Source organism: Diospyros lotus, chromosome 5 (genome assembly GCF_014633365.1).
Source record: "Diospyros lotus cultivar Yz01 chromosome 5, ASM1463336v1, whole genome shotgun sequence".
Classification (NCBI taxonomy): Eukaryota; Viridiplantae; Streptophyta; class Magnoliopsida; order Ericales; family Ebenaceae; genus Diospyros; species Diospyros lotus.
The window spans coordinates 24,303,779-24,314,036 of NC_068342.1; the positions used below are offsets into that span (position 1 = coordinate 24,303,779).

The following is a 10,258-nucleotide window of genomic DNA, read 5'->3' on the forward strand; positions in this document are numbered from 1 at the left end:
TGCCAACTGCCTAACCATGGAAGCTAATTCCTCAAGCTTGTTTTCCATCCTTTGCTGGTCCATAGTGGCAGCCACACTGACTTCATTGATGGCTTTTGTAGGAGTGTTAATTCTGGTGCCAAACTGCTGGGCATTTTGTGCCATCTTTGATATCAGCTCTTGTGCAGCTGCTGGGGTCTTCTCTGCCAAGGCTCCTCCACTTGCAGCATCTACCAAGTACCTGTCCATGGGGATTAGACCTTCATAGAAATATTGAACTAGGAGTTGGTCACTTATCTGATGGTGAGGACAGCTGGAACACAATTTCTTGAACCTCTCCCAGTACTCATGAAGAGTCTCACCACTTATCTGCCTTATACCACAAATTTCCTTCCTTATTGATGCTGTTCTGGAGGCTGGAAAGAATTTTTCCAGGAAGATCCTTTTCAATCCATCCCAGCTGGTAATAGCAGCTGGTGGCAGGTAATACAACCAATCCTTGGCTGATCCATCAAGTGAGAATGGAAAGGCTCTTAGCTTGATTTGCTCTTCATCTACTCTTTGTGGCCGCATGGTTGAGCAAACAACATGAAATTCTTTTAGATGCTTGTGCGGATCCTCTCCTGCAAGACCATGAAACTTGGGCAACAAATGGATCAGTCCAGATTTGAGTTCAAAGTTAGCATCCAACTGTGGGTATTGAATACATAGGGGCTGGTAATGCACATCAGGTGCAGCCAGCTCTCTAATGGTTCTACCATCCAAATGACCATGATTTGCATTATTGCCATTACCATTATTTCCATTACCATTATTGCCATTATTTCCATTACCATTATCTGCCATATTGATGAATTCTGGAATAGGTTCGGATGAAGTATTAGAAGCACTGTTAGGGTCAATCCTATCCCGAGACTTAAGCTCTCTAGCTTGCCTTCTAAGAGTGGTCTCTAATTCAAGATCCAAGTCAAGTAATGTTTTCTTAGATGACCTGGTCATGCACTAGAGATCAGCTCAAAAATAGCACAAAATGGCCTATGCATACCAAGAACTCAAAAAGTCAAAAACACACAAACACACAAATACACAAAAATAGGTCAAACAAGAAGCCCTTAGATGATTTTTTTATGCAATTTTTCACAAAATTTCAACACTAAAACACTGAGGGACCTAAAAACACTAAAAACCACACAAAATTAACCACTAAGAAACACAAAATGGCCCAAAAAGTGGTCTAAACGTTGGAATTTGGCCAAAAAAGGGTCTCCTCACTGAAAAATAGTGACTCTTTATCCCCACAACCCCATTTCTTTGGACACCAAAAATCAGCTCAATCGGAGCAAGTGGAAGGCTGTGAACAGTAACTGGGAAACTGATTTTTTTTTTTTTTTTCTCAAAACCTGCTCCTATTTTGCCTCAGAAACCATTCTATATGCAAGAAAACATCAAGGAAAGCATATGGACTTGAAAGAATATCAAGTAGGGATGAGAAAGAGAGAGGATAACACCGGTATCTCGAGCTCAATCCTTAAATAATGCTATCTGTCATGGAGGTGGTCAAGACTGCTGCTGAATGGAAGGCTGCTGTGGGTGATTTCCTCTTGGTTGCAGCTACTGGTGCCTATCTACCAAAAGAAAAGGGAGATTAGTGTGGAAGGTAAAGACAATGTTGAATGGAGTGTTAAAAGAGAGAAAATAAAAGGAAAATGAGAGAAAGAAAACGGAATATCCTCTTGTGCAGGTGATCTGCTGTCAGAGGCAGAAAAAGTGGGATTCAGCTTTCTCTAAATAAAGGAAAAACGGTTATACTCCTTGATCTTCTGCTGCAGGGTTGTCTACTTGCTATGTGAGCTTGCTTTTCAGCGCCTATCAGAGCACATGAAGACTAGAGAAGGACACACACAAGGTGTGATACTGAAAATCAGAGAAGGACTGCAGGTGTGTTTTTTGCTTTTTCAGTTGCTGCAGGGTTGCTTTTCCAGAAGATCAGGTCGTGCAGCCCTCTCCAACAGCCACTTCTTGGTTCAAAAATGATTCCAGAAATGAGAAAACATAAAAGGAAAATACACACAAACAAAAAGAAGATCGAAAAGGCAAATAAGGCTTCTCTGTTGCTACTTGCTATCAGTTTATCTCAAGAACAGAATAGCTTTTCACCAAGAACACCAAACTGATAACCTCATAAACAACTGATAACCTTTTCACCAAGAACACAAAACAGATAAAACACTCAAACAAGAAAACAAAACAAATAGAAAATAGAGTCGGTCCTCTATGTTTTTAGAAGAAAAACTTGGCTCCCCGGCAACGGCGCCAAAATTCTGGCCAGCGATTGTCGAACCACTCCAGAATTAGAGATCTATATGTCTCTTCTCTAGTTTGCAGCAAAGTGCACCCTAGGTCATCTCTCACAAGGAGCCTCACTTTCCTCTATGAACAAGAAGAACCAACAGTTTGTTTGGGGGGGGGGGGGTTTGACAGAAAACTAATTATCAAAACAGAAAAAAAACAATGATGGATGAAAATCAATAAATGGAATGCAACCGGCTGTGTATCTGTCCCCTCTATGAAATCTTCCTCGTCCACTCTATAAATCTTAGCTTGTTAGGTGTTTTAATCTCTGGATATCAAACTTAAAGCATCCCCAACAACCGTCCAAGGATTAGAATGATTGGAATAACAAAATGAATATAGAAACCTCTTATAAACAAAATGCAACCATCCACTCTCTATTCAACCTATCCGGACCTATACAAGAACAACCGTTCAAGCACATAACATCCATTTTCGAGATGTTATACCAACCGGTTATAACATTCTGTTCTCTCAAGCATTTGACAGAACATGAAACCATGCAAATTCACACAAACCTGCCATGAACTCCATGCATTCACAAATCTGCTCAAACTAAACCAAATGGAAATGAACAAGATTAAAACAAACAAACCATGATTTTGTAGCTCATCCGGGACTCAGATTCCATATGGATTCAAGATACACAACTGGTTACAAATGCTCTAGCCTATCATTATAGCAAGGAAAAACAAAGTGAAGGAAACAGAAAAATGCTAACAAACAAAAACGGCCAGAATCCTCTCTCCTTTCCACCTCCCTCCTTTTGAATATATGTGCTAAGAGGCCTCAAATACATGGCTAAGAAATGAAGAGCTAGGAAGGCTAGGGTTGGGCCTAGCCCAACAGAAAATAAGTGAGCCAAAAAACAGCAAAATTGAGCAGCCCAAGTCTGCTCCTTGAAAGTGAGCCCAAGCTCCTTTAGTTGAGCCACTTGTCTAGTCCATCTAACATTCCGTAAAGCCTGGATCCATAGAAGTAAGATAGAAAATAGTGTAAGGGTGATTTGAAGCATAATAAAATAGAAACAATGAAATATCAGCAAAAATTACTTCAAATGGCCTAATAAAACTGAGGTGAAATGCTAAAATATAGTATAAATATGCATGCTATCACAACCCTCCTCAATCCAAGAAGCCAAGCAGCCAAACTCCAGCTATCAAGAACAAGGAGAGTCTTCCAACAACCAGCCCCTGCCATTCCCACATCGAGCAACGCAAAACAAGAAAAGAGCAGAGGTCGAATTAGATAAAGAGATTTTGGAGACATTCAAGAAAGTGGAAGTCAACATACCCCTCCTTGAAGCCATTAGGCAGATCCCCAAGTATGCAAAATTTCTCAAAGATTTGTGTACTCACAAGAGGAAGCTTATGGGGAATGAGAAGATCAACCTTAGGAGAAATGTCTCTGCCCTTATCCAACCTGTCATGCCAGCAAAGTGTAAAGATCCAGGGATGTTTTCCATTCCTTGTACTATATGAGACATGCAATTTAGCAATGCTTTACTAGATTTAGGTGCATCCATTAATGTCATGCCTAACTCTATATATGCTTCATTGCAGTGTGGTCCTTTGAAGCCAATAGGAGTGATTGTCCAGCTGGCCAATAGAAGTACTGCACACCCCACTGGAGTCCTAGAAGATGTGCTGGTTAAGGTTAAGGATTTAATCTTTCCAGCCGATTTTTATGTTTTGAATATGGAAGATAACAGCACACTTGAGCATGCAACCTTGATACTAGGGAGACCATTCTTAAAAACTGCTAGAACTATTATCAATGTGCATGAGGGTACACTTTCCATGGAATTTGCTGGTAACACAATTAACTTCAAGATACTTGATGCCATGAAATTCCCTGCCGAGGATCATTCCACTTTTCAAGTAAATAGAGTTGACTTGTTAGTGAATGAAGCATGTTCTGAGTCTTCTGATTTAATTGATAAACTCCCCACTATGCATGAGTTCCCAGATACGATTATTTGCACTAACTGTAGTGATGGAGAGAGTCAATGTGCTGCATGCTTAGAGATTGCTGAATTTTTGCATAGGCATGAGTTTGATTTTGATGCTAACATTCCCTAAGTGGAAGATAGTGCTGCTGACCTTGTTGAGCATGTTGATAGTGCTTTGGAATTAGAGTTGCAGTCAAATAGGCCAGCCCCCTCTTTGCAGCAGCCACCCACCATTCAGCGCAAGCCTTTGCCTCAGCACCTCAAGTATGCATTCTTGGAGAAAGATGAGAAGCTGCTAGTCATCATTGCAAACAACTTGCAGCCTGACCAAGAGAGAAAGTTGCTGGATGTGCTAAAAAATAATAAGAAAGCAATTGGGTGGACTTTAGCGGACATAACTGGAATCAGCCCATCTGTTTGCATGCACCGTATCTTATTGGAGGAAGGAGCAAAACCAGCAAGGCAGCCTCAAAGAAGACTTAACCCAACCATCCTTGATGTGGTAAAACAGGAGGTAAGTAAATTACTTGCAGCCGGTATTATTTACCCTATTTCTGACAGCAAGTGGGTGAGTCCCGTGCAGGTTGTTCCAAAAAAGACGGGCATCACGGTGGTCCCAAATGAGCAGAATGAGCTTATCCCCATGAGAGTGCAGAACAGCTGGAGAGTCTGCATTGATTATAGAAAGCTGAACCAAACAACTAGAAAGGATCATTTTCCCCTCCCATTCATTGATCAGATGTTGGAGAGGTTGGCTGGTAAGTCACACTATTGTTTCCTTGACGGTTTTTCTGGATACTTTCAGATTTGCATAGCCCCAAAGGATCAAGAGAAGACCACCTTCACCTGCCCCTTTGGCACATTCGCTTATAGGAGAATGCCTTTCGGTCTATGTAATGCTCCAGGATTTTACAGGAGGTTCATCAAGGATTTCAACAAGATTGCACTTCCACTTTCCCACCTCCTCTAGAAGGAAGTGACCTTCAACTTTGATGAGCAGTGCAAGCGGGCATTTGAGAAACTAAAGAGTCGATTGATTTCTCCACCCATCATACAGCCACCCGACTGGGAGTTGCCCTTCGAGTTGACGTGCGACGCCTCTAACTTTGCAGTGGGTGCCGTCCTTTCCCAGCGTGTGGAGAAGAAGTCACATGTCATTGCCTATGCCTCGCGCACCTTGGATGCTGCTCAAGCAAACTACACCACGACTGAGAAGGAGCTTTTAGCTATTGTGTTTGCTTTAGATAAATTTCGCTCCTGTCTTCTGGGTTCTAATGTTGTCGTGTTTTCTGACCATGCATCCTTGAAATACCTATTGAAGAAGCCCGATGCTAAACCCAGGTTGATACGGTGGATGCTCCTACTTCAGGAGTTCAATGTTGAGATAAAAGATAAGAGTGGGGCCGAGAACCTAGTAGCTAATCATTTGAGCAGGGTCCCTCCTTCTGCAGATTCCCCAGTCATGGACTCCCAGCCTATCAGGGATGATTTCCCAGATGAGTTATTATACCACATTCATGGTGTTGAGCCCTGGTATGCTGATTTGGTAAATTATTTAGTTGCTTCTGAATTACCTGCATATTTTAAGAAGGAACAGCTAAATAGATTTAAGAGTCAGGCTCGGTATTATGTGTGGGATGATCCCTATCTGTGGCGCATGTGTAGTGACCAGGTCATCAGGAGATGTGTGCCTAACCATGAGTTTGCATCTGTCTTAAATTTTTGTCACACACTTGCATGTGGTGGTCACTTTGGTCCCCAACGTACAGCTAGGAAAGTCCTAGATTCTGGATTATATTGGCCTTCACTCTTTAAGGATTCATATGAGTTCTGTAAGAATTGCACACGTTGCCAACACACAGGCACTATATCACGTAGGAATGAAAAGCCTCAACAACCCTTATTATTTTGTGAAATCTTTGATGTTTGGGGCATTAACTTCATGGGTCCATTTCCTGTGTCATTTGGTTATGTCTACATTCTGTTAGCTGTGGATTATGTTTCTGAGTGGGTGGAAGCTAAAGCCACCAGGACTGATGATGCTTCTGTGGTTGCAGATTTTGTTCGTTCTCACATCTTTTGCAGGTTTGGCATGCCCAGGGCCATCATCAGCGACCAAGGATCCCACTTTTGCAATAGAAAGATGGACACCCTACTTCGTAAGTATGGGGTAATACACAAAGTGGCGACTCCTTATCATCCACAAACTAATGGGCAAGCTGAAGTCTCAAATAGGGAGATCAAGCAGATTTTGGAGAAGACTGTCCAGCCCAATAGGAAAGACTGGAGCCAGAGATTAGAAGATGCGCTATGGGCCTACCGCACTGCCTACAAAACCCCCATCGGCATGTTTCCCTATAGGTTGGTTTTTGGAAAAGCGTGTCACTTGCCGGTGGAAGTGGAGCATATGGCATATTGGGCAGTGAAGCAATGCAATATGGACATCAGTCAAGCGGGGTCCCAAAGAAAGCTCCAACTTCAAGAGCTTGAGGAGATTAGGATGGACGCATATGAGAACTCACGCATCTACAAGGAGAAGACCAAGGCTGTGCATGACAAGCTTATTGTGAGGAAGACATTCAAAATTGGCCAGAAAGTTTTGCTATACAATTCCCGTCTCAAGTTGATGCCCGGTAAGTTACGTTCCCGTTGGACTGGTCCTTTCATAGTTATTCATGTTTTTCCCTTTGGTGCAGTTGCAATCAAGGACGAGTCCAATGCAAAGCAATTCACAGTGAATTGGTAGTGGCTTAAGCCATTCTACGAGAGCTTTCAGGAGCATATTGTGGAGGAGCTGAATCTCCTCAATCCCACCTCCATTTGATACATCAGGCTGTTTCTCTCTCCCTAATATTTTACATTTACTTGTCCTATTTTTGATTCGAATTGCATGTTTACATTGAGGGCAATGTAAAGTCTAAGTATGGGGGGGGGCAACATTCTTATTTTAGCAGCATTTTCTTTATCCTTTCATATTTCTTTTTCCTTGGGTCTAGTTGAGTCTGTTTTGCATGGAAATGCAAGTTAAGCAATTAAGTCTAAAAGGACCCAGCATGATTAGAACTTCAATCTTATCTTCCTTGATTTCAAGTGACTTGGCAATGAGTTTGATTTGATAGATTGATTGGGTAGTCTACAGCCGTGAGGATTTTGAGCCTATTGTCTTTCTTGTGTGTGTATTCACCTATCATGATCTCCACTCTAGAACTTGTTTTGATTCTTGGTTGAGGCTATATTTGTTCATGCATGACTCAAACATGATTAAGGCATTCTTTCTTGTCCCTATTTAGCCAAAAAAAAAAAAAAAATCAATCAATCCCTTTCGCTTGCCACTTAGAGCCATCATTCTTACCCTTCATTTTCATACACCTTTTTGGACCTTCCAACCTTAGGAAGAGGAATATTAAGTGCATTCTAGAGAGAGAGATTGAATTCATCAAGCAAGTCATAAGGCCAAAGGCCATTTGCATCCATGAAAAAGAAAAAGAAAAGCAAGAAAAGGATAAAATGGTGAGAAGGAGCGTAAAACGCACTCAACCGAATAAAGATGCAATGTTTTTCATAATGCTTGGAAATTCTATCTCTTGATCTCGGAATTGCATGAAATGTTTTCTCGACCTAAGGCATGTTTTCCTTCATTATTGTCTTTCCATTTCTTTCTTTCCCACATTACAACCCTGAATAAGTCCTTTTGATTTGTGGCATGCATGTGACATGGATAGTGGAGATTGAGAAGATAAACAAGCTTATGGTAGTGGAATTGTGATTGGGTGAATTTGAGCGAAACAGTCACCACCACCTCTTGAGAGATTTTTGAGCATACACTTGTCCTGTGAGAGGCTTCTACTTTTGATTTGTCTTATTGAATGAATTGCCATGTCACTTATTTTCTTGGAAGTAGAGGAAAGATGATCTTTGAATGATGAATTCTCGAAGACTTACCTTGCATCTGATTTGTGTTTTTCCACATTTCTATTCTTGAGTCATAGAGTCTAGTGTTTTGCCCAGGAGTGCAAAAGTCTAAGTATGGGGGATTTGATAGCATGCATATTTATGCTATATTTTGGCATTTCACCTCAATCTTATTACGCCATTTGAAGTAATTTTTGCTAATCTTTCATTGTTTCTATTTTATTATACTTCAAACCATCCTTACACTATTTTCTATCTTACTTCTATGGATCCAGGCCTTAGGGAATATTGGATGGGCTAGAGAAGTGGCTCAACTAAAGGAGCTTGGGCTCACTTTCAAGGAGCAGACTTGGGCTGCTCAATTTTGCTATTTTTGGGCTCACTTATTTTCTGTTGGGCTAGGCCCAACCCTAGCCTTCCTAGCTCTTCATTTTTTAGCCATGTATTTAAGGCCTCTTAGCACTTATTTCATGGGGAGAAGAAAGGAAAAGAGAGAGAATTCTCTGGCCGTTTTTGTTGTTGTAGCATTTTTTCTGTTTTCTTCATTTTGTTCCATTTTGTTCCATTTTGCCTTCCTTGCTGTAATGATAGGCTAGAGCATTTGTAACCGGCTGTGTATCTTGAATCCATGTGGAATCTGAGTCCCGGATGAGCTACAAAAAAACTTGGTTTGCTATTTGTTTCTTATTCATTTCCATTTGGTTTAGTTTGAGCAGATTTGTGAATGCATGGAGTTCATGGCAGGTTTGTGTGAATTTGCATGGTTTCATTTTCTGTTAAATGCTTAAGAGAACAGAATGTTATAGCCGGTTGGTATAACATCTCGGAAATGAATATTATGTGCTTGAACGGTTGTTCTTACATAGGTCCGGATAGGTTGAATAGAGAGTGGATGGTTGCATTTTGTTTATAAGAGGTTTCTATATTCATTTTGTTATTTCAATCATTCTAATCCTTGGACGGTTATTGGGGATGCTTTAAGTTTGATATCCAGAGATTAAAACATCTAACAAGCTAAGATTTATAGAGTGGACGAGGAAGATTTCATAGAGGGGACAAATACACAGCCGGTTGCATTTCTTTTACTGATTTTTCATCCATCCTTGTCTTTCTGTTTTGTTAATTAGTTTTCTGTCGAACCCCCCCCCCCCCCTAAACAAACTGTTCTTTATATTGGTTCTCTTTGTTGGTAGAAGAAAGTGAGGTTCCTTGTGAGAGATGACCTAGGGTGCACTTTGCTGCAAACTAGAGAAGAGATACATACATCGATCTCTAATTCTGGAGTGGTTCGACAGCCGGTCAACTCTCTTGAGACATCCGAATGACATCCAGTAAATTCTTAATGCAAGTCTTACATTTAATAAAAATATTCAATATGTCAAATATTGAATTGTCATGCCAAGATATGATAAAATCCAGTAAGCCATACCCTGACTCAGAAATTATAGAATCTTTGTATCTCAATATAGCTGATGAAGATCATATACCATGTTTAGCAATTATTATAACATGTTCAGCATTATTTTGTAAGATTATGTGCATACATATTTGTATGAACATTGAGCATTACTTTATATGGAGCACTACATATCGTATGCTAGCATTTATACGAGCATTGCATTACGCCCGCCAGGCGGCTTGTTCCCGGGGATTCCACTAGTATCAGTTTCAATTATAGCTCAGTTTGAGAGTTGCCCGCCAGATGGCCACCAGGGGGCTAGGGGCATATTGTCCACAATATGTGCTTACAACTTTTATGTTTGTAGGATTCAGATCATTCAAGTATGCATTACAATTATGTGGGCCTATGAGCCAAAGTTGCATACCTGCATTTACTTTACAGTTTATGTGCATTATATCTTGTAAATGCAACCTTATAGTGATTCTTATATCTCTCAGCACAAGGATAGTTATAATCTTTATGAGTATCGATATTTCTCGATTCAGCTTCAGTTATTCTTTCCACGTTATCACTTGTTGAGCTTTGTAGCTCACCTAGTACTCTTCATCATTCCAGGTCTTAGCGGGGGAGTACCAGATATGGGGTCTAGTAGTAGTGGTCAG

The 10,258-nt window shown here is 40.7% G+C and overlaps 1 non-coding gene across 1 annotated transcript; it reads left to right on the forward strand.

Moving 5' to 3' along the window:
- The first annotated feature begins 274 nt into the window (after positions 1 to 274).
- LOC127802980 (small nucleolar RNA R71) lies at positions 275 to 379 on the forward strand. The gene has a single exon (XR_008023422.1). It is a non-coding gene; the product is annotated as a small nucleolar RNA R71 (small nucleolar RNA).
- Positions 380 to 10,258: the final 9,879 nt, after the last annotated feature.